This window comes from Aedes albopictus, chromosome 2, assembly GCF_035046485.1.
Source record: "Aedes albopictus strain Foshan chromosome 2, AalbF5, whole genome shotgun sequence".
Lineage (NCBI taxonomy): Eukaryota > Metazoa > Arthropoda > Insecta > Diptera > Culicidae > Aedes > Aedes albopictus.
Window position 1 is genome coordinate 252,708,639 of NC_085137.1, and position 24,209 is coordinate 252,732,847.

At 41.4% G+C, this 24,209-nt stretch overlaps 1 long non-coding RNA gene across 1 annotated transcript in view; it reads right to left on the reverse strand.

Moving 5' to 3' along the window:
* Positions 1-1,980: 1,980 nt before the first annotated feature.
* Positions 1,981-24,209, reverse strand: part of LOC115266365 (uncharacterized) — an 83,820-nt gene continuing 61,591 nt past the window's right edge. Inside the window, exon 2 of the long non-coding RNA XR_009997687.1 lies at positions 1,981-2,265. This is a non-coding gene — a long non-coding RNA (uncharacterized LOC115266365). The remainder of the gene's footprint in view (positions 2,266-24,209) is intronic.

Consider the following 24,209-nt stretch of genomic DNA (forward strand, 5'->3'; position numbering starts at 1 on the left):
TCTCGAGAACCATTTTAGTTGGGTTGCTATCCGACATCAATATCATCAGCGAAACCAAGCAGCTGAACGGACTTCGTGAAAGTCGTTCCACTCGTGTTTATACCCGCTTTCCTAATTACACCCTCTAATGCAATGTTGAACAGCAAGCACGAAACCCTCTGCGAGATTCGAAGGAACTCGAGAGTGTCCCTGATACTCGAACTACGCACATCACTCGATCCATCGTCGCCTTGATCAACCGTATCAGTTTATCCGGGAATCCGTATTCGTGCATAATCTGCCATAGCTGTTCTCGATCGATTGTATCATACGCCGCTTTAAAATCGATGAACAAGTGATGTGTGGGCACGTTGTATTCGCGGCATTTCTGCAACACCTGGCGGATGGCGAACATCTGGTCCGTTGTAGCGCGTTCACCCATAAATCCAGCCTGATATTGCCCCACGAACTCTCTTGCAATCGGTGATAGACGGCGGCATAAAATTTGAGAGAGTACCTTGTAGGCAGCGCTCAGTAGTGTGATCGCGCGTTAGTTCCCGCAATCCAACTTGTCGCCATTTTTGTAGATGGGACACACGATACCTTTCATCCATTCCTCCGGTAATACTTCCTCCTCCCAAATATTGGTAATGACCCAGTGTAGTGCTCTCACCAGTGCTTCTCCACCGTATTTTAGAAGCTCGCTTGGTAGTTGATCCGCTCCAGCGGCATTGTTGTTCTTCAACCGGCCAACCTCCTCCTAAATCTCTTGGAGGTCAGGGGCCGGAAGTCTTTCGTCCTGTGCACATACTCCTAGATCTGTTACCACGCCACCTTCGGTACTTGCAACGTCGCTATTGAGGTGCTCATCGTAATGCTGCCGCCACCTCTCGACCACCTCACGCTCACTCCTGAGAATATTCGCGTGATCATCTCGGCACATGTCGGCTTGTGGCAAAAAGCTTCTGCGCGAGCGGTTCAGCTTCTCGTAGAACTTTCGTGTGTCCTTAGCACGGTACAGCTCTTCCATCGCTTCGCGATCTCGTCCTTCCTGCTGGCGCTTCTTCATCCGGAAGACTGAGTCCTGCCTGTTCCGCGCCTGTCTGTAACGTGCCTCATTCGCTCTCGTACGGTGTTGCAGCATTCTCGCCCATGCTGAATTCTTCTCGTTTTTCAACTGTTCACATTCGCCGTCGTACCAGTCGTTTCTGTGATTCTGAATCACGAAGCCTAGTGCTGCAGCCGGGGTACTACCTATGGCGGATCGGATGTCCCTCCAGCCATCTTCAAGTGTAGCTGCGCCAAGCTGCTCTTCCGTTGGTAGGGCCACTGCACGCAAAAAAATCCGTTCCGATATACGTGAACTCTCAGTCATGGCAACGGGAACAAACGGGAACTATGCATAGCAACGATAACAACAATAAGAAATGTACACCGTGAACTAGATATCACGGTTTCTAGAACGCCCATATCGACAGCTGGAACTAGTTCCAGTTTACGGTGTGTATTTGCTTGTTCTCATATTTGCATTTGTTTATTCACGTTTATCAGAACGGATTTTTTCGCGTGTGCTAACTGCTGCGCGTAGTCTTGAGCCACTTCTTCGTTACGCAGCTGCTCGATGTTGCTGATGCTGCTTGATGTTAAGCCCAAAAAGGTGAAATATTGATCTAATGACTACTTGCGATTCGTTATTCATAAAATGATGAGGCTAGAAGGTTGAGAAAATGATCAACACGTTCGAAAAAAAAAACCAACCTGATCAATTAGAACACATGCAAGCATTTAATTCCATTCCCCCCTACATCAATTAGCATATCTCAATTATATGGATAACCTCCATCTAATCAACGATATTATAACTATTATTTTTAAAGCCATCAAATTTATCTTTCGATCACTTGTTTACATCTACCTACAACACTTACCTCTGACAACATCGACACATGGTACGTGATTGTATGAACGTATTCTCTACTGCTTAATACGTAGAGGTAGATGCCTCGCTGGCGATAATATTCCGAGCACTATAGACTATAACTTTTTTTTTGTTTTGCTACGCACACGTAAAACCTATCACAGCACGAACGATTTTAAGCACACTTGCTAATCACCACACGTCAACGAACGACTTATGGAGCGAGCTCAGGTCACATTATAGGATTGGTTGTTCTGTTGTATCCAAACTTATTTTCTTCTCTTTCTCTTGAGACTAATCACTTTCATCGTAGCAGTACCACTTTTCGTGCATCGCCGTTTGGTTCCGGTTGAGTATTGGAAAGCATCCTGCAAGAAAGAAGAAAACGTGATGATTGTTAGTAGCAGTTCAAACGAGTTAAGCATACCGTCATCAGTCGGTGGAGTCAATCATATATGTAGAAACATCAGGATATTTACACTTCGAGAGAAGGAGTAGAGAATATAAATCACACATGGCGATCCAACCGCGGGTGCACTGCCCGCCAACCCAACTGCGTCATGTGACGTCGAACGCCAGTGATATGTTTACAGCAAATTAAACGATAACAAAAAGTGTGTTATATCTTTAAGTATTTATCAGTGTCGTATACCGTAACTTGTTTTGACCGACTAAAACGAGAGGTGGAGAAAAATAGGTTTGTGAATAGTTAACATTTACCAAAATTAGGAAAATGATTTAAAAATAGCAGATTTCAAATCATGTTTGAATCGAACATAAAACGTGTCATTAACTATGTATAAGTATAAATGCCTCATAAAAATATAACAAAAGAATAATTTTAGAAATAGGATACATATTGTAAGCCCTGAAAAGTGTGGAATAGTGTGATGAATGTTGACGCAAAGCACAAGGTTATAGCGAAGCAAGAGAAAAAGAGAAATAAACTCTCACTCTCACATTCTCATTCAAGCGTAAAATGGCCTGAATCGGAACACTATGCGCAATTTTCAAGCAACTATCAAATGCGCGTGGTACAAAACTGCATCGGCATTGGCCATATGCAACGACCAAAAATTTGGAACAGCCAAGAAACAATGGGGATCTAAAAAGAGGAAAGCTCAACTAAGCTTCTCAAAAGCCAAAAGGGGCAGCTGCACCAATCATCTACCAAATTCACATAGGGAAAAAAATATTATAAATTATCAGTCTGAGAAAAATGTTTTGGGGTTATCATTGAGGGCTTGCCAACAAGTACTTCAAGTATTAGGAAGTGTCTTTCGTGGAGAACACCTCGTCAAGTGCTTGATAACCAATCACAACAAGTTCTCCAGGCAGTTCAAAATAGTAGAAATATACCAAAGGGTTATGGCGTCTCCCTGATAACGCGTCTGTATTTAGCCTTTTCACCTCGATAAGATAACGCGTAGGTACGTATCTACATTTTTCCAATAAACTGATAGATACCTGATACCAACCCTTTGTCTGACCTCTTCTCCACTCTCCACACACACACACACACACTCGTCACGTTCATCATCGCTCCGCCAGGATTGAGTGAAATCGTTCTCAACAAAGAATAGCATAAATTCCATCAACCAGCAGCAGTAATTATACCCATGAATTCTATATTCTTCTTGGAAGCGATACAATCAATTCACTTCCGTTCGTTTCGCTGCTGTTTGAAACGTGAGAAAACTTCACGATTTGATCAAGGGAAAGAAGCGCGAAATCGATGTTCACAGTGGTAGGGGTGAGTGTTCCAAAGCGGTTCGACGATCGGGGCAGAATGAGTGCAATTCTTGATTTCCAGGTTCATTTGGCTGAAAATAAGACCCTGCTTAGGGGAGCAAAGCCCAAAATGGGGTAAAATGGCCCAACTCATAAAATCATTCCTGAATGGGACTTGATCATTACTATAGGTGAATTGTGTCAAGATATGTTTGCATCAAACATTCTTCTAGAAGCTAGGCCATCAAACCCACGAAAATTCTTTTGATTTCCCAATGAAAATAGGTAACTTCCGGTTTTTTGTGCTTGCAATTAAGGTTTTCTGGTGATTTTATTACCAGCCAAGTGTTTCCAACGAGATTGAGGCACACATGGAGGCGCATGGTTGTTGATGTCTACGCTATCCATGTTGGGGGTCATTCAAATATGACGAGCACCGTTTAGCGGGGACACTCCATGTATTGAGTATACGATAAAAGCGTGACCGAGGGGGGAAAGGGAGACGGAAACGCCCGAAAAATGATGGACGTAATATTTGAACGTTTTCATGAAGCGGCATCTTACCCCATGGCAAATGGCCTTTTTGCACCACTTCCGTTTTACGAAACAGTTTTTGAAATTGCTAAAAATGGATGAAAATGCAATAGTTTAGTGAATATTTTTGCTGAAGTATAGTTGCTGTTATCACTTCGAAAGCCTAACAAATGAGGCTAATTATCATTGAAAACGATGAAAGTTTGAAAAATGGCATCTCACCCCACTTTCCCCTACCTCAGGGAGTGTGCGGTGGCATCAAACCTCCATTTAGGTCGAATCCATTTAGGTAAAATCTATTTAGGTCACTCCATTTAGGTAACGTTACCTAAATGGAATCTGATTTCCTAAGACCTTTTTTGAGCATAAATCATCGATTCTACATGCAAAATTTAAGTCCTTAAATGATTGAATAAAAGTCATGCATACACACTGCACAGCCTCATGCAACTTTGTGCTGGCAAGTGGCAAGTTCAATGTTTGTTTAAGGTGAAGATATGACGAAGCCAAACCCCGAATTTTAAAGAACACAAATCTCAAGAACCGAATGTCATTTTGCGCCGAAAAGTTGATCGATTGATCACCACCAACAGGTAACCAATCGATCAACTTTTCAGCGCTAATCGACATTCGGTTCTTCAGATTTGTGCTTTAGAAAAATCGAGGTGTGGCTTCGTTTTAAATTCACCTTAACCTTCCAGGACGCGCGCCATCAAGCAGCTAAAACTGCACCGCGCTCACGCTGTATACGGCGAGCGAGGTTTTTTGGTAGTGTTGTACTCTTTACAACGCGTTGTAACGGCGCGCGCGCTGAAGGGTTAAGAATCTCTAAGAGCTCCCTTGAGTATAGGTCATCGAATCTACAATCGTAAACAGTCTGAAACGTCTTGAATCTCTTCTGAAACCACCTGAAACGAATAAGAAATGCTTTAAAGCGCCGCTGAAATCTCCCTGAAGCAGGCCCGTGCACAGAAATGGCGCCAAGAGAGGGGTTTTTCCCAATTTCGGCAAAAGGCGGAGGGGCGCCTAGTGTATGAAGTGTCGCTAAGGGGGAGGGGTAAACCCCCAAAACCACCCCTTGTGCACGGGCTTGCCCTGAAGCTTACTTAAGAGCTGTTATCCAAAATGTATTTTCAAAAACTATAGGCCCCCTTAAAAAACGGGCTGCAAAACGGTGAGTCGATAAGGAGAGCGTCCAATATAGCTCTGGTCCTCACAAGTTCCTACCTCATGCTTCCACGGGTCAAGCGATGACAAAGACCGCCAGCTAAGAGTTGTGTGCTTAGCTGGTAGTGCAGCCTGGGCGCTGTTGTCCTTCTGACTTCAGCTGTTGGTTGGGACGTTAAACAGACCTGGCACGATGGCCCTCCGGCGAGACAGGAGTGTTGGCGTAGGCCCAATAAGCTACCCGTAAAAATCCCCATTGCGAATAACATAAGAGAAAATACGACTCGACACAATCGGCATAGACCCACGCGACGAAATAAGGACTACGATTGGAAACTTGGAACATGAAATTGCAAGTCACTAGGTTTCACAGGATGTGACAGGATAATCTACGACGAACTACATCCCCGCAACTTCGACATCGTGGCGTTGCAGGAACTTTGTTGGACTGGACAGAAAGTGTGAAAAAACGGGCATCGAGCGGCTACCTTCTACCAAAGCTGTGGCACCACCAATGAACTGGGAACAGGATTTATAGTGTTGGGCGAGATGCCGATCAACGCAAGGATGTGCATGTTGAGAGTTAAGGGCCGTTTCTTCAACTACAGCATCATCAACGTCCACTGCCCACACGAAGGGAGACCCGATGACGAGAAAGAAGCGTTCTACGCGCAGTTAGAGCAAACATACGATGGTTGCTCGCCGCGTGACGTGAAAATCGTTGTCGGCGACATGAACGCGCAGGTAGGAATGGAGGAAATGTACAGACCGGTAATCAGGCGAAACAGCCTGCACGCCGTATCGAATGATAACGGCCAACGATGCGTAAACTTTGCAGCCTTCCGTGGTATGGTAGTCCGAAGCACCTTCTTCCCTCGCAAAGATATCCACAAAGCCACCTGGAGATCACCCGATATCAAACAGAAAACCAAATCGACCACGTTCTAATCGACGGTAAATTCTTCTCGGATATAATCAATGTCCACACATACCGCAGTGCGAATATAGATTCGGATCACTACTTAGTAGCTGTATGCATGCGCTCAAAACTTTCGACAGTTATCATCACGTGTCGAAGTCGAACGCCGCGACTCAACATCGAGCAGCTGCGTAACGTAGAAGTGGCTCAAGACTACGCGCAGCAGTTAGCAGTGGCCCTACCAACGGAAGAGCAGCTTGGCGCAGCTACACTTGAAGATGGCTGGAGGGACATCCGATCTGCCATAGGTAGTACCTCGGCTACAGCACTAGGCTTCGCGACTCCGAATCACAGAAACGACTGGTACGACGGCGAATGTGAACAGTTGAAAAACGAGAAGAATGCAGCATGGGCGAGTATGCTGCAACACCGTACGAGAGCGAATGAGGCACGTTACAGACAGGCGCGGAACAGGCAGAACTCAGTCTTCCGGATGAAGAAGCGCCAGCAGGAGGAACGAGATTGCGAAGCGATGGAAGAGCTGTACCGCGCTAAGGACACACGAAAGTTCTACGAGAAGCTGAACCGCTCGCGCAGAGGCTTTGTGCCACAAGCCGACATGTGCCGAGATAATCACGGGAATATTCTCACGAGCGAGCGTGAGGTGGTCGAGAGGTGGCGGCAGCATTACGATGAGCACCTCAATGGCGACGTTGCAAGTACCGAAGGTGGCGTGGTAACAGATCTTGGAGTATGTGCACAGGACGAAAGACTTCCGGTCCCTGACCTCCAAGAGATTGAGGAGGAGGTTGACCGGTTGAAAAACAACAAAGCCATTGGAGCACATCAACTACCAAGCGAGCTTCTAAAATACGGTGGAGAAGCACTGGTGAGAGCACTACACTGGGTCATTACCAAGATTTGGGAGGAGGAAGTATTACCGGAGGAATGGATGGAAGGTATCGTGTGTCCCATCTACAAAAATGGCGACAAGTTGGATTGCGGGAACTAACGCGCGATCACACTACTGAGCGCTTCCTACAAGATACTCTCTCAAATTTTATGCCGCCGTCTATCACCGATTGCAAGAGAGTTAGTGGGGCAATATCAGGCTGGATTTATGGGTGAACGCGCTACAACGGACCAGATGTTCGCCATCCGCCAGGTGTTGCAGAAATGCCGCGAATACAACGTGCCCACACATCACTTGTTCATCGATTTAAAATCGGCGTATGATACAATCGATCGAGAACAGCTATGGCAGATTATGCACGAATACGGATTCCCGGAAAAACTGATACGATTGATCAAGGCGACGATGGATCGAGTGATGTGCGTAGTTCGAGTATCAGGGACACTCTCGAGTCCCTTCGAATCTCGCATAGGGTTACGGCAAGGTGAAGGTCTTTCGTGCTTGCTGTTCAACATTGCTTTAGAAGGTGTAATAAGGAGAGCGGGGATAAACACGAGTGGGACAATTTTCACGAAGTCCGTTCAGCTGCTTGGTTTCGCCGATGATATTGATATTATTGCTCGTAAATTTGAGACGATGGCGGAAACGTACATCCGACTAAAGAGTGAAGCCAGGCGAATCGGATTAGTAATTAATGTGTCGAAGACAAAGTACATGATGGCAAAGGGCTCCAGGGAGGAATCATCGCGCCCGCCACCCCGAATTCATATCGATGAAATCGAGGCGGTTGAGGAATTCGTGTACTTGGACTCACTGGTGACCACCAACAACGACACCAACAGAGAAATTCAGAGGCGCATTGTGGCACGAAATCGTTCTTACTTTGGACTCCGCAGAACTCTACGATCGAATAAAGTTCGCCGTAACACGAAGTTAACCATCTACAAAACGCTGATTAGACCGGTCGTTCTTTATGGGCACGAAACATGGACCCTACGTGCAGAGGACAAACGCGCCCTTGGAGTTTTCGAACGGAAGGTGTTTCGTACCATCTACGGCGGAGTGCAGATGGAAGGCGGGACTTGGAGAAGGCGAATGAACCACGAACTGCATCAGCTGCTGAGAGAACCAACCATCGTCCATACCGCGAAAATCGGGAGGCTACGGTGGGCGGGTCACGTCATCAGGATGTCGGATAGCAACCCGACTAAAATGATTCTCGAGAGTCATCCGACCGGTACAAGAAGACGTGGAGCGCAGCGAGCTAGGTGGGTCGACCAAGTGGAGGACGATCTGCGGACCCTACGCAGAGTGCGGAACTGGAGACAAACAGCCATGGACCGAGTGGAATGGAGGCGGCCACTATGTACAGTAGAGGCCACCCCGGCCTTAGCCTGATCGGTAAGTAAGGTAAGGTAAGTAGGCCCCCTTAACCTTACTCAAACTCACCTGTAGTACCCCTGATAGCCTCCGAAGCCCCCGAAAACGCCTGTGTAACGCCTCTGAAACTCGTCAAAAATCCTCTAAAGCTTCCTAAAGCGCCCTCGAAATCCCCTTAAAACTCCCTCGGACACCTTGTAGCGTAACTGATATCCTCTGAAACCCCTCAAAACGCCTACATAATGAATGAGTAACGCCTCTGAAACTAGTTAAAAATCATCTGAAGCTTTCTGAAATGCCTTCGAAATCCCCCTAAAACCCTCTCGGACACCATGTAACGCACCTGAGACCCGCAAAAACTCCCGAAAACGCCTCTGAAACTCGTCAAAAATCCTCTGAAGTTTTCTGGATCCCATGTAACGCAACTGAGACCCTTCGAAACTCCCCGAAAATACCCCTGAAGATCCCCTCCCACGGTGCAACGCCTGTGACATCCCCCCCCCTTCCTCAAACTCTCACGAAATCCCTCTGAAATCTCGCATGGCCTCCTTTAAATCTCAAGGTCACTCACCCTTCTTATACTTCTTTGCAATCTTGAAATCCATTTAGGGAATGAATCCATTTAGGTAAAAACTCTATTTAGGCAGTCTCGACTCGCTACCTAGATGGAGGTTTTGGTGTAGCTTGAAAAGTATGTCAATACAGCTTCGTGAGAGCTTTCGGTGATTTTATTACATTTTGGCCACCCCCTCTATATGTGGAAGTGCTCATTAAGCAGGCTCTGTTCTAGTTCTAGGACGTCAACAAGAAGAACAATTTCTGGCCCACGAGGAAAAAAAACATGCAGTCTCAACTATGGCTCTTGTATCTTTTTTAAGTCAAACAGTAGCTCATTAATGGCAGTAAGCTCCACAGTGTATTACACGCCAATCGCGTATTATTCTAGATTCTCATAAGCACTAAACGGTATTATTCTTGGTTTTAATCTGAGTTTTAACTCCAATTTTTGGAGGAATTCCTATGAAAAGTTCTGAAAAAGCTTCCTTAGAAATGGTAATCTTGGGGAAATTCCTGAAGGAATTCATGGGGAAAATTCAAGATGAATTTTTGGAGAAATTTCCGAAAAAGTTCTGAAAATTTGTAGGAATTTCTGAAGCAATTTCTGAGAAAATTCATGGAGAAATTCCTGGGGAAATAACTGAAAAAAAAACATATCTATATTTGCCAATGGAAATCCTGAGAAATTTTTGGGAAAATGCCTGGAAAAAAGGCTGGGAAATATCCAGGAAAAAAATGAGATAATTCTGAAAGATTTTTTAATTTCTTATACAAATCTTGAAGGAATTCCTGGGAAATACCTAGGGGAAATTCTAAAGGAATTCCTAGAGAAATTACTGGGGAAGTTCTTGGAGGAGTTCCTGCGAGAATTCCGTTTTAAAGGAACTTCTGAGAAAATGCTTAGAGAAATTTCTTGGAAATTTCCTAAAGAAATTTATGAGATAATTTCTGAAATTTCTGAGTTTCTGAAATTTCGAGTTTCTGAAATTATTCCTAGAGGAATTCCTGAATGAATTCCCGGGAAAACCTCTGGAAGATTTCTTGTAGAAATTTTAGAAGAAATTTCTAGGGAAATTTGTGCATAATATTATACGGACATTTATAATGGAATCCTTGAAGGAATGTTTGAGAAAATGGAAGGACAATTTTCTGGAGAACTTCCTACAGAAATTTTTGTAAGAATTCCCGGAACAAATATGAAGAAATTCGTATTGGATAATTGGGGGGGGGGGGGTTGGTTGGTTATTACTTTCTAGGAAAAAAAATCCTGGAGGGATTCCTGAGAAAATTTTCGAAAGAATTTCTGAAGGAATAGTGTAAATGTACCAACAGTGGTGCTATTAGTAGTTCCTTGTAGTAAAATAATTGAATAAAATTTATAATAGCACAAAATAAAAAGTCTGAAAACGTTAATCGGTAGTTTACCACTTAAATTCGCTAAGAAAAATGTAAACACCATTATTTGTTTCAGTTTTTGTTAAAAAATTACTTGCACCAACTATAGGTACACGGGTCCTATAATGGAGGTAAAATTTAACATTGGTTCCTATAGTGGTGCATCCCATTGAATTATTATGGAACCCACCACTATAGGAACACTATAGGTGCAAAGGACCACAAAAATTAAGGAAAATAATTGTTTAAAATAGCTTTTTCGGCGAATCCTGCACACACAACTGAATTAATGTTATCAATTAGGTATTATGCATCTATTAAAAATGCGATTTGGAAGCTTTTTGGTCGAAATAGTGCTAAATTTCCACTACCACCACTATTGGTACTACCTCCACTAAGGGAGCTTTTACCCTACTTGAATAAAATCCTGTGAAAGTTTATGAAGTCCTTGGAAAATTTCTGGTGGAATTCCTAGGAAAATTCCCAAAGCAATCCTGGAGAATGTTCTTCTTTGTCATTTAAAAAAAAATCATTCTCATCTTAAGGAAAATTGTTTTGTGGAAATTCGTGGAGAAAATGCTGAGAAAATTCCTGAAAGAATTCCTTCTGAAATTCCTAATAGTTACTGAAGAGGTTTCTAGGGAAAATCCTGAAGAAATTTCAAGGAAAATTTCTGGTGGAATGCTTGGGGAAATTTCTGAAAGAATTTCTGGTTAATTTCCAGGCACATTTTTATAAATAAATCCAAGGGAAATTCCTGAAGGACTCTCTAAACGTTCTTGTGGAAAAAATCCTTAACTATTTTCTTAGGAAATGTCTGAAAATTCCTGAAAAAATCACGGAAAACCCCTTGAATAAATTTCTAGAAATATTGCTATAGAATTTCCTGACAAATTTCGTGGCGGAAATTATGAGAAACTTCATAAACTATTAGCTAACATCCTAGGAAAATCCTAAAAAAAACTCAGGAGAAACTTCTGAAGATATCCTTTGAGAAATTCTTGTAAATATTAATGAATAAGTTCCGGCGCTATTCCAGAAGAAATTACAAGAGGAACCCTATTAGAAATTTTAGTTTGAATATGTAGAAATCCATGGTGAAAATCATGAAAGCATCCAAAATATGGAATCTGAATACAACTCAATTGAAAAACTTGGATGATTACAAGAAGAAAACCTGGAAAGAAGAAATCGTGGAACAATTCCAGAAGAAGTTCCAAGATAAATCCTGTAGTAGTCCAAGCAAAAACAATCTATAAAATGCCAGAAGGAATTATTGGAGGAATCTCAGAAAAAGTACTTGGGAGAATTCCGGAAGGAGTTCCCGGAGGAATCTCGGGAGGAATTCCCTCGGGATTCCACCCCTGTAGGGTTCCTGCAGGAATTTCCTCAGGAATTCCTTAGGGTTGTCTCCAGGAATTCCCTCGGGGATTCTTCCTGGAATTCCATAGGGTATTCCTCCTTGATTTCCCCAGAGGGTTCCTCCTGGAAATCCCTAGGGGATTCCTTATGAAATTCCTCAGGGGATTCCTCCTGTAATTCTCCAGGGGATTCCTTTTGGAATTCCTTCAATGATTGCTCTTGGAATTCTCCCGGGGATTCTCCCAGGAATATACCCGAAGATTCCTCATGGAATACCCCGGGGATTCCTTCAGAAATTAGACCGGAGATCCTTTCAGGATTCGTCCTGAAATTACACCGGGGATTCTTCCAGTAATTCCTGGATGATGGATAACGGTCATCTAGAGGAGCATATGCCCAAATATCTGACGAAGCCTATAATACTAGCACGGAATAGTGGTCTCATTACTTATTTAGAAATAATAAATCAGCGAAACAGCTTAACATGTGCGTATTGAATCACTTTCCTCTGCGTAAACAAAAACAGCAACTTAGCAGTTTACTCAACGGAATGACTAACGGGCGACAACAACAACGCTGCTATGAGCGAGCACGCACGCTCGCTGGGCCACCTCACTCAATAGTCACTACAGCCGCCTGCTGTAAGCCGAGTGCGCCAATAGAGAAAATTTAAAATCCATTTGAACTTGACTTTGACGTAATGAAACAAGTTGTAATGGCAATTGGCACCATACACCGCCGTCCGTAAACAGCAACAAGCAACATATGCCGCCGCGATGCGATACTGTAGAAGCGGAATTTATTTATTGATGCAATACGCACTGGCGCGCGCAATCAGGGCAATAATCGCGAGATTGAAGCAAATAAAAACAAATCATTTAGGCGGGTAGGCACGACTGCGCCTGCCCCCAAGCAGGCCGGCGAAAACACAAGCGTTGCACATTTCATTTAGAAAACTGCTAACAAAGTGCATTTATATTAGTCGCCGCCATTGTAGGTTTATGTTTTCGTTTAGGTTTCAAAGTCAAAGTGCTTGATTTTCTTAGCTTAGCTTAGCCTTGGTTGCCTAATACCTAGGTTGAACGGAACCACTACTGATAATGAGCATAGAAAAAAAATCTTGGACTTCTTGACGGACTAAGGCCGATGGGTCTCTGGATCTGGTTGGTTTCAGTCCTGGCACCCATGGTGCACATTGGAGTAAATCACATCAAAACCTGATCATAAGTGGAAAAACTTAAAATAAAGTAATTGGGTTTTCCGTTGTGTTTTTGCCAAGTGTAGTTATCGTGTAATCGTTTGACAGCTAAGCAGTGTACAAATGTTTTGTTTACGCTTATCAGAAGAGGTTGAGTGAAGCTGAAGTTTAGCCGTTTTCTTTGATATAACTTACAGCGCGTGCTAGTTTTGACCGTACAAAGTGAATGAAATTGATAGTCAATCAATTCAACAATGCAGTTTGTTAAAGAAGGTTAATGTTGTTATTCTGTTAATTTGAAACCCAAACAAATTGAAGTTGAATTTACATACAGTATATGAAAATATTGAAAAAAATATTTCATGGAATCCTTTACCGTACATTCAAAATGAAATAAGTTGATTTTCCGGCTGTTTCCGGAAAATCTGCGTTTAGTGTATGATAAAACTATTGTTCCTCTTTCAAATGCAGAAAAAAAACCTTCCGGATGTTTCCGATTTCAAAAGTTGCAACACTTTGAAAAAATCGTGATAATTATATTATTTTATGATATTATTTGCCTTAAAACACTATTTGGCCCTCTGAACGTATTTTTGCTGAAAACTCAACAGCTTTCAGGCAAAAAAAAGTTTAAAATCGGTCAACTGGTTCAAAAGTTGTGATTTTTTGAAAAAAATTGGTTTCGAAAAATCTTGACTTTTACAATCATAAAATTGGTCACCCTAATGACGAAATAAAAAAAATACGAAAACTATGATATACGTTTTATTACTAATTTGGGTTGCATTTGGGTTGTGAAAATGCGTCAAAATAATTTTGATCAGTTTTGATGTACTAGGTGCTCCACTGTGTGGTGGTGCAAAGGGCCGAGATCTCCATCCTGGTTGACTGCCAGCCATCGCCTTGACCTGTGATCAGGTCAAATTTCTGTCGACTTGCTTTATTTCGTTGTTGAGGCTGCACCGCCATGAGCCTCTGCAACGATGTCCTGTTGGATTCCAATGTAACGCTTGCTTGCAGATCTCTTTCCGCCCCTACGTTAAGTATGACCATCCCACTTACACTTTCGCTCCCAAATTTCTGTCCCTATCGGCTATTGATGATATCGACGATGGAGCTCCACGTCCGAGATCCAATTGTGAGGCCACCATGCACGAACTGCATACCACAGGCATCTATTGATGAAGACTTGCAGCCATTGAGTGACACACACCAAGTTTCACTGGAGCGGATCTGGTGTGATGGTTAAAGCACGTGACTATAACGTCGAGGACCTGGGATCGAATCCCACTCCCGACAAACTCGCAAAATGTGAGTTCTTTTTTCGAAAGGGAAGCAAAGCGTGGGTCCCGAGATGAACTAGCCAAGGGCTAAAAATCTCGTTGATACAGATAAAAAAAAAAAGTTTCACCGGCGTACAACAGTACAGATTTCACATTCGAGTTGAAAATTCGGATTTTGGAGCGCGGATTAATCTGGTTGTTTTTTTTTTTCATACATTTCTTAAACTCGCAAGTGTAGACCGTATTTACATCCAACGATTGGTCTTGTTGACGTTGATGGTACGGCCTGTCACTGAGGAGCGGTTGGCAAGATCATCGAGCTTGCTCTGCATATCAGAGCGCAGATGAGCTAGGACAGCAACGTCATCAGCCAGTTCGAAGTTATTTAGGTGCTCCATGGTAATGGGTTGCCACAGCAATCCACGATTTGACTCACGGTTAATCACACCAACCAGGATCTCGTCGATTACGATGAGGAACAATAGCGGTGATAGTATACATCCTTGCCTCACTCCAGCAACGACCCAGATGGGATCGGACAAAACACCGTTGTGCAGTACTCTGCACGAAAATGCTCTGTACTGTGCAGTTCGTGTTCAGAGACCATACGGTTCGGACGTATTCAATCGTTGCTCCTGGTCGAGAGTCGAGTGCTATTGGTTTATAGGTAGTCCCACTAACGAAGTGGTTCGTTTTGATAGCTTAACAAATAAGTGACCTTGAAAAGAACAATGGATACACAGAGTCTGCACAGAAATTGTTTGAAAGTGCAATTCGGCGCTGAGTCGAGAATGCCAAACGATAAAGAAATTTTTGCTTTCTTCCGACAACGGCGGTGGTTGCCCGAAATGCTTCATGCCATGCGGGAGCCACGTGACTCCCGACTAGATGGACATTACAAAATTATAACAAGCTGTGTTATTTTGTTACAATAAATTTTTATACCAAGGGTTGTTATAAAACATGTACCGTTAGTAGTTAAAATAACAAAAATTCTAACAAAATTTCCACTGAAAAGAACAAAAATGTAATAACTTGTGTTATGACAATAACAAAAATATTACAAAACTTGTTCCATGAAATATGATAGAATATAACAAAATTATAACAATTTGTGTTATAATTCCTTTGACACCAATTAGGGTAGAAACTAATTTTTATACTCATTTTTTTGGGTAAATATTTTTAAGTGTGTTATTCTATTTTTAGAAAAAAAGTAAGTAACATAAAAAATAGTTTCCAGAACGTTATAAAATTTTTGAGTCCGAACGGGAGTTGAACCAAGACACCTACCATCGGTAGAAATCTGGCGCCTCTGCCAATGAGGCCATCACGGCTCATGAGGAGAGCGGTGATAAAAGCTTTACTGGTTCTACGTATTGCCAGCTCCGTCATTCAAATCCTTGTTTGTAAGACGTACACGAGAGGGGTAGTATGACGTCACATTGAGCTCGTTGATACATAATATACTTGATTTGTCGATAGAGATCTTATGAAATTCAAATAACTCAACGTACATATGTACAGATGGGTAAATTATTGGTTAAATTGGGAAAAAATCCACAGCTCAGGTGAGATTTGAACTCACGACCCTTATTCGCTAGACAAGTGCTTTACCAACTAAGCTACCGAGCCAATTAATGACCCGGCAACTTAGTTGTCATAAGGTTCAATTCTAATCTCATCGATCTATATCATCTTCCCCTAAACCGCAAATATAACCATCTCTGTTGTACATATGTACGAAGAGCGAAAGCGATTTGTTTATTGTTTGAAACTGTTTGCCTATCGTACAGGCAACGCTTCCTCAACCACTTGTAGAGGAAGAACAATGCTACCTGGAAGGCGATCAAACGCGTCGTTCGCATTCTATTTGATACGACGGGTAACTACGTAGAGGTAGATGCTCGAAAATGACTCACTTGAAGTGCAAATTTTTCGGTAATACCAATCCGTGTGGTCAAATTATGAAATTCAAATAACTCAACGTACATATGTACAGATGGGTAAATTATTGGTTAAATTGGGAAAAAATCCACAGCTCAGGTGAGATTTGAACTCACGACCCTTATTCGCTAGACAAGTGCTTTACCAACTAAGCTACCGAGCCAATTAATGACCCGGCAACTTAGTTGTCATAAGGTTCAATTCTAATCTCATCGATCTATATCATCTTCCCCTAAACCGCAAATATAACCATCTCTGTTGTACATATGTACGAAGAGCGAAAGCGATTTGTTTATTGTTTGAAACTGTTTGCCTATCGTACAGGCAACGCTTCCTCAACCACTTGTAGAGGAAGAACAATGCTACCTGGAAGGCGATCAAACGCGTCGTTCGCATTCTATTTGATACGACGGGTAACTACGTAGAGGTAGATGCTCGAAAATGACTCACTTGAAGTGCAAATTTTTCGGTAATACCAATCCGTGTGGTCAAATTATGAAATTCAAATAACTCAACGTACATATGTACAGATGGGTAAATTATTGGTTAAATTGGGAAAAAATCCACAGCTCAGGTGAGATTTGAACTCACGACCCTTATTCGCTAGACAAGTGCTTTACCAACTAAGCTACCGAGCCAATTAATGACCCGGCAACTTAGTTGTCATAAGGTTCAATTCTAATCTCATCGATCTATATCATCTTCCCCTAAACCGCAAATATAACCATCTCTGTTGTACATATGTACGAAGAGCGAAAGCGATTTGTTTATTGTTTGAAACTGTTTGCCTATCGTACAGGCAAACAATAAACAAATCGCTTTCGCTCTTCGTACATATGTACAACAGAGATGGTTATATTTGCGGTTTAGGGGAAGATGATATAGATCGATGAGATTAGAATTGAACCTTATGACAACTAAGTTGCCGGGTCATTAATTGGCTCGGTAGCTTAGTTGGTAAAGCACTTGTCTAGCGAATAAGGGTCGTGAGTTCAAATCTCACCTGAGCTGTGGATTTTTTCCCAATTTAACCAATAATTTACCCATCTGTACATATGTACGTTGAGTTATTTGAATTTCATAATTTGACCACACGGATTGGTATTACCGAAAAATTTGCACTTCAAGTGAGTCATTTTCGAGCATCTACCTCTACGTAGTTACCCGTCGTATCAAATAGAATGCGAACGACGCGTTTGATCGCCTTCCAGGTAGCATTGTTCTTCCTCTACAAGTGGTTGAGGAAGCGTTGCCTGTACGATAGGCAAACAGTTTCAAACAATAAACAAATCGCTTTCGCTCTTCGTACATATGTACAACAGAGATGGTTATATTTGCGGTTTAGGGGAAGATGATATAGATCGATGAGATTAGAATTGAACCTTATGACAACTAAGTTGCCGGGTCATTAATTGGCTCGGTAGCTTAGTTGGTAAAGCACTTGTCTAGCGAATAAGGGTCGTGAGTTCAAATCTCACCTGAGCTGTGGATTTTTTCCCAATTTAACCAATAATTTACCCATCTGTACATATGTACGTTGAGTTATTTGAATTTCATAATTTGACCACACGGATTGGTATTACCGAAAAATTTGCACTTCAAGTGAGTCATTTTCGAGCATCTACCTCTACGTAGTTACCCGTCGTATCAAATAGAATGCGAACGACGCGTTTGATCGCCTTCCAGGTAGCATTGTTCTTCCTCTACAAGTGGTTGAGGAAGCGTTGCCTGTACGATAGGCAAACAGTTTCAAACAATAAACAAATCGCTTTCGCTCTTCGTACATATGTACAACAGAGATGGTTATATTTGCGGTTTAGGGGAAGATGATATAGATCGATGAGATTAGAATTGAACCTTATGACAACTAAGTTGCCGGGTCATTAATTGGCTCGGTAGCTTAGTTGGTAAAGCACTTGTCTAGCGAATAAGGGTCGTGAGTTCAAATCTCACCTGAGCTGTGGATTTTTTCCCAATTTAACCAATAATTTACCCATCTGTACATATGTACGTTGAGTTATTTGAATTTCATAATTTGACCACACGGATTGGTATTACCGAAAAATTTGCACTTCAAGTGAGTGATAGAGATCTTGTTTTAATCGATCACAATTATATCATAGGCAGATATGATAACAACTTTAGATATAATTTAGTTATATTCAAAATTTTATTTTGTTTTAAGCAATGAAATGGAATCCATCACATAAGTGGGCATCCATTAAGTATATCGTCACGCAAATCTATATTAACCTCCACCATAGAATAGGTAAAATTTCCCTCCAGCACAGGATAGGTAAACAAAGTTCATGTATCACAGGTACATTATGAGACGCACGCCATACGAGAGTGCTTAGGGGGTAACAATTTGAAAAGCCATGAACTTCCATTGCCTTGATCCTTATTCAACAGCGTGTTAGGTACCTGTTTGTATATCTCTAGACTCTGTCAAAGGATGCAAATTCTTAGTGGAATTCAAAGGAACCGTACTTAACCCGATTTTCTTTTATTTATATCGTCACGTTTAGAGGAGGCAGGGAGGGTTGAAAATTTCCAATTTTAGCGTGACGTACTTAACCCTTCAGGAGGCGCGCCGTTGGAAAAAGTAAAACACCACCAAAAAAGCTCGCTCGTCGAATACGGCGCGAGCTCGGTGCAGTTCAGGATCAAAATGGCGCGCGTCCAGAAAGATGAATGGATGCTCCCTAAGGTCGAAACAAAATAGGCTGAATAAATTCCATGATTAACTGAGCAGAATTAGTAGCAAAGAGGGCATTTTTTAATGATAATAATTTTTAATTCCACTTTTGCTCTCCACGTTCAATAACATTTACTACTCGGTATACTTTATTAATTTCGTCAGAGAGCAGTAGTACTGTTTTGGTATTTTCTGCAATCGATCTCATGTTTTCGTGTGTAGATAGAGATACGTCATTTGTGTAAAATTCAAGTCAAAAGTATTGCAAGTTCCATGTAACGGAAGAATTGTTTATCTGGTCGGAAATTACAGCACATGCAATATTCATCGTTTTAGACAGGGTATTATGAGCAGGTTTGTTATTTTCGTCATTTCGTCAAGGGGTTTGTCGGCCGCGTTGCCTTAAACTTGTTCACGCAGAAAAAATGACGCTTGTTTAAAACCATGAAACGTATAGATGATTATCAAACTGAGAATTTAGTTATTCCAAAGCTATATTTCTTTGTTCTTACTCAGAGTTAACCGAAAGAGATTTTTCAAAAAACTCATCAAAATTGCTATTAGAAAAGCTTTTTTTAATAATGTTTGCTTCATGTTTCATTTTGTCAACAAAATACCCGAGTTTCCTTCAAAATTATACACTGTTAAAAATACGTATTTTGGGAATTGGAGTTTTTGTGTTAAAATATGTTTTTTCATGAGTAAAACAATTTTTCTCTGTGTTTATTTTTTCTCAAAGTTCATTTGTTTCCTTACCATATTTGTTCAGACACTTTTTCTCTAATACGAATGGTTTCCGTATAACAGTTTTTCAAGAACATTCATGTCAAAAACATTCGTTCTTCTCAAAAGTTACTCTCGAAACCAAACGATTTGATTTCTCACGTCAAATCACTTATACTGTTATTGCTGAATACGTTAGCTACGTTTCGCCTGAAACCGAGGTATTAAAGTTTTGTCGTTTACCGATTTCGCGAAGATTTGCTATATAGTGGATTCACTTCTACACGACTTTCTCTACGCTGCTTTTCCACAGTTTCGAAGTTAAGCGAAGTTCATTAGAGAAGATTTTTCTTTCCTGTTAGCCTTTTTCTCCACCGGCCCTCCAACTTCTACTAGAGAACGCTACGAAAGCTGCCACATTACAAAATAAACTGTTTAAAAGCAACGGTTTTGTTGGTTGGATTCTTATTCGATTGGCATATCATCCAGCAACTATTCCGGATTTGGATTAGAGTGCAATAAAAGAATCAAAAAAAATATAGAAAACAGATACCTGTGAATCATTTGATTTGCAGCTATATATCCAGCTTACAGTTTATTTTGATAAAAAGCCATGTTGATATCCCAAGAGTTTTTTTTTACTACAGCTTCTAGCTATAATGATATCGCATAACGATAGCTTCAAAACACTACTTCTATGTGAATTTGGTAGATTAAAACTAAATGATAACAAATTCTAGGGCCCATATAGCCGAGGCGGTAAACGCACGGGTATTCAACATGACCATGCTGAGGGTGACGGGTTCGATTCCCGGTCGGTCCAGGATCTTTTCGTAAAGGAAATTTCCTTGACTTCCTTGGGCATAGAGTATCTTCGTGCCTGCCACACGATATACGCATGCAAAATGGTCATTGGCAGAGGAAGTTCTCAGTTAATAACTGTGGAAGTGCTCATAGAACACTAAGCTGAGAAGCAGGCTTTGTCCCAATGAGGACGTTACGCCAAGAAGAAGAAGATAACAAATTCTGTTACTTTTTTCATAAGAAATGTCCAGAAATTACGTATCGCTCAAGGGAGAGAGTGAAGTACAGTCGAGCGATACGGTCAATACAAAAACTTTAGGACTTTCACACTCTAAAGTGTACCGGAAGAGAAGCGGGGAGTTAAAACATGACGATTTTAGCGTTGCGTTGCGTTATAAATGAATGCTACCTATGTTATACGTGTTGTTTTTAATCTTTTGGCTCGAATGGTCAATAATACAAAAATGATCAAACTTTTACGCGTCGATACAAAAAATCCAACAAATTTTGAAATTATTTTGTTGCAAAAATCATAGCAAATATTATAATAAATCTGTTACGAAATCATGTTATAGCTAATTATTTTATTATGCATAATGTAATAAATTTTGTTATATACCTGTTTGAATAAATAATACCAGAGTTGTTATAGTTTTGTTTCTAAAATAATAACAAATTTTGTTACAATTTTGTTATGGTCATTCATATATAAGAATCCTTACAACAAAATTACATCAAATTCTGTTATTTCTAACAATGGTTGTTATAATTTTGTTATTATCTTGTTAGGTGCTTCTGGTCGGGTATTCAGTTTATGTGAAGTTTCAAACGGAGGAACTGATGACAACGGAACTTCTGAAGTGTCCGGTATCGGATGATTTCCGTTATGCAAATGGCGATGTGGCACCAGTAACGTTTGCTGCTGCAAAAGGCAACTTCAAGTATTTGCGTTTGTTCGGACTGCCGATCGAGGTGGAGGACAGCCACGTGGTTAATGTGATTTCGAAGTACGGGAAAGTTCATAAAGTGGTTCGCGAACGGTATGGAGCAGATACAGGGTATCCCATTCTCAATGGGGTTAGGGGAGTATACTTGGAAGTTTCCAAGGTAGTACCAGCGCAGGTACACATTCAAAACTTTTCAACCCGCGTCGCCTACGAAGGAATGGAGCGTAAATGCTTCGTTTGTGGTAGTGTCGATCACGTGAAACAGGACTGTCCCAAAAGAGTATCAGTAAACGATAGGCTGAAGGGCGCTAGCTCTTTTGCGGGTGTGCTGGCCAATGGTGGCCATGGTAATCAGGTTAAATTTCCAACCAAACCGGTTGGAAGAGTTGTCCCGGATTCGGAATTCCCGCCCCTCGAGGAATTGCGCCAGATGTTCAAGTCGAAGACGGAGAAAAGTGTGGTAAGTCAACAGCAACAGTCATCACTCGGATCGGAGTCGTCACCCACGGAGCAGGTGTGCGCCGGCGCCGGTGCGGAAAACCAGCATGAGCAGTCCCAACCGCCGTCCTCGTCGAAATCGGAGATGTCGCCTCACACTGAAGTGTGCGCCGCTGCGGTTGACGCGGCAGAGGCGGCGATGGACGTCGCAGATCAGCAGGAAGCAGCCAGAAAATGAGGTCACGATGAGAGAGATTCTGATACAACATCAGAATCGTCAGGTATTGTAGAAACTTCCAGGTCGAGTCAGCAATCAGCTGAATTGACCTCATTCAAAGTCCCAAGCATAAGTAGCTTGCTGGACAACCAGGTTACGGTAGCGAAGCTTAGGACAAAAACTAAGAAATCAAAGAAGTAGATATGACCAACAGCATTCAGATGTACTAACAATGAACTTCACAATTAGTATAGCAACAATTAATTTGAACAGCAGTAACATGATATTCATAAGTCACTGCTAAGGGATTTTGTTTATAACTATGACGTTGATGTGGTGTTCATGCAGGAGGTCATGTTTGAGAATTTCAATTTTTTGTCGTCTCACCATGCACTCATTAATATCAGTGCTGATAAAAAGGGAACTGGAGTTTTGATAAGGAAAAAAATCAACTTTTCGTCTCCTATATTCGACCCATCCGGAAGAATATTATCTGTAGAAGTCAATGGAATCAATTTCGTTAATGTGTATGCTCATTCCGGATCAAACAAGAAGAAATTACGAGATGATCTTTTCACTAATCAAATCGCCGTGCATTTGAGCAGAAGCAACTGCAGATTTACTGTAGTTATAGGTGATTTTAACTGCATTTTAAATCCAACAGACTCCAATAGCTCTATTAAGAACTTTTCCAAAGGGCTCCGACATCTTGTTGATTCCTTTAATCTTAAAGATCTTGCACATACCTTAAAGTGTGATAAGTATACCTTTAATAGGGGAGACAGTGCGTCCCGACTTGATCGTGCTTATGGACCCCAAGAATTCGTTAACGATGTACGTGAAGTTAAAACAATTGCAGTCCCGTTTTCTGATCATCATGCTCTCTTAGTAAAGTATAATGTTAGACGACAGGACACGCTATGTCTGAACCAGCAGATTATTGAAATTGAATGTACATCGGGTTTCTTTCCACCAAACATCAGTATTCAAGCTATATTTTCATTTGCAGAAGGTTTAAAAATATTCTATCGGTGAAAATTTTTCCATACATTTTGTATGGGAGAGAAATTGGCCGAAAATGAGAATTTCATGTAAATTTGTATGAAAAACAGCTAAAAAGATGAAAAAATCAAAATTTCCCCGATGAAATATTTTAAAACCTTCTGCAAATGATAATATAGCTTGAATACTGATGTTTGGTGGAAAGAAACCCGATGTACATTCAGTTTTTATAATCTGCTGGTTCAGACATAGCGTGCAGGATATAGTGCCACGTGGAAGAAGCTATTGGAAGATTGATCCTTTGTTAGTTACATCCACGGAAACGTGTGATCGTTTGAAAATAGAATACGAACATTTGAAACACCGTTTATCGTACATGGACCACAGTTCATGGTGGAACCATGCAGTTAAAGCCAAATTTCGCAGTTTCTATAAACGGGAGTCGTGGCAGGCTGGTCAAAGCGTTAGAAATCAAAAAAATTCCTTATATTGTAAATTGGAGAAGCTGGCCGTTCGACAAGCTAATGGAGAAAATTTGTGTATTGAAATAGGCAGGGTAAAGTCAGAGCTAATGAAGCTGGAGAATGAGCGTTTAGAACGGTTACGTTACAGAATTAATGACTCTTCCTTGCTGGAAGGTGAAAAAATGAACGTTTATCAGGTCTCGAAATGTCTTCATAACAAGCCCTTAAATGAAGGTACTGCAGAAGGTACCAGCGATAGCCCAATTCTCGAAACAATTCATCAACATTACTGTAATCTGTTCAAAGAATCGCCGTTAAATGAGGTTCTAGAGGGTTCAGATCCTATTGAAAATGTAACAAAATCTCTAAATGAGGAGGAGGCTGGTGCCTTAATTCAGCCAATAACGGAGGAGGAAGTCCTGGGTACTTTGAAAGCATGTTCAAAAAAGAAATCTCCAGGCCCGGATGGGCTGTCGTACGAATTTTACATTACAAATTTCGACATGGTTAAAGATGATTTAGTAAAATTATTCAATTCTTATCTCTCTGGCAACTCCAGTCCACCTAAAGATTTTACATCCGGAATCATTACGCTGATTCCCAAGAAAGGCTGCGGACGTACAATTGATGAT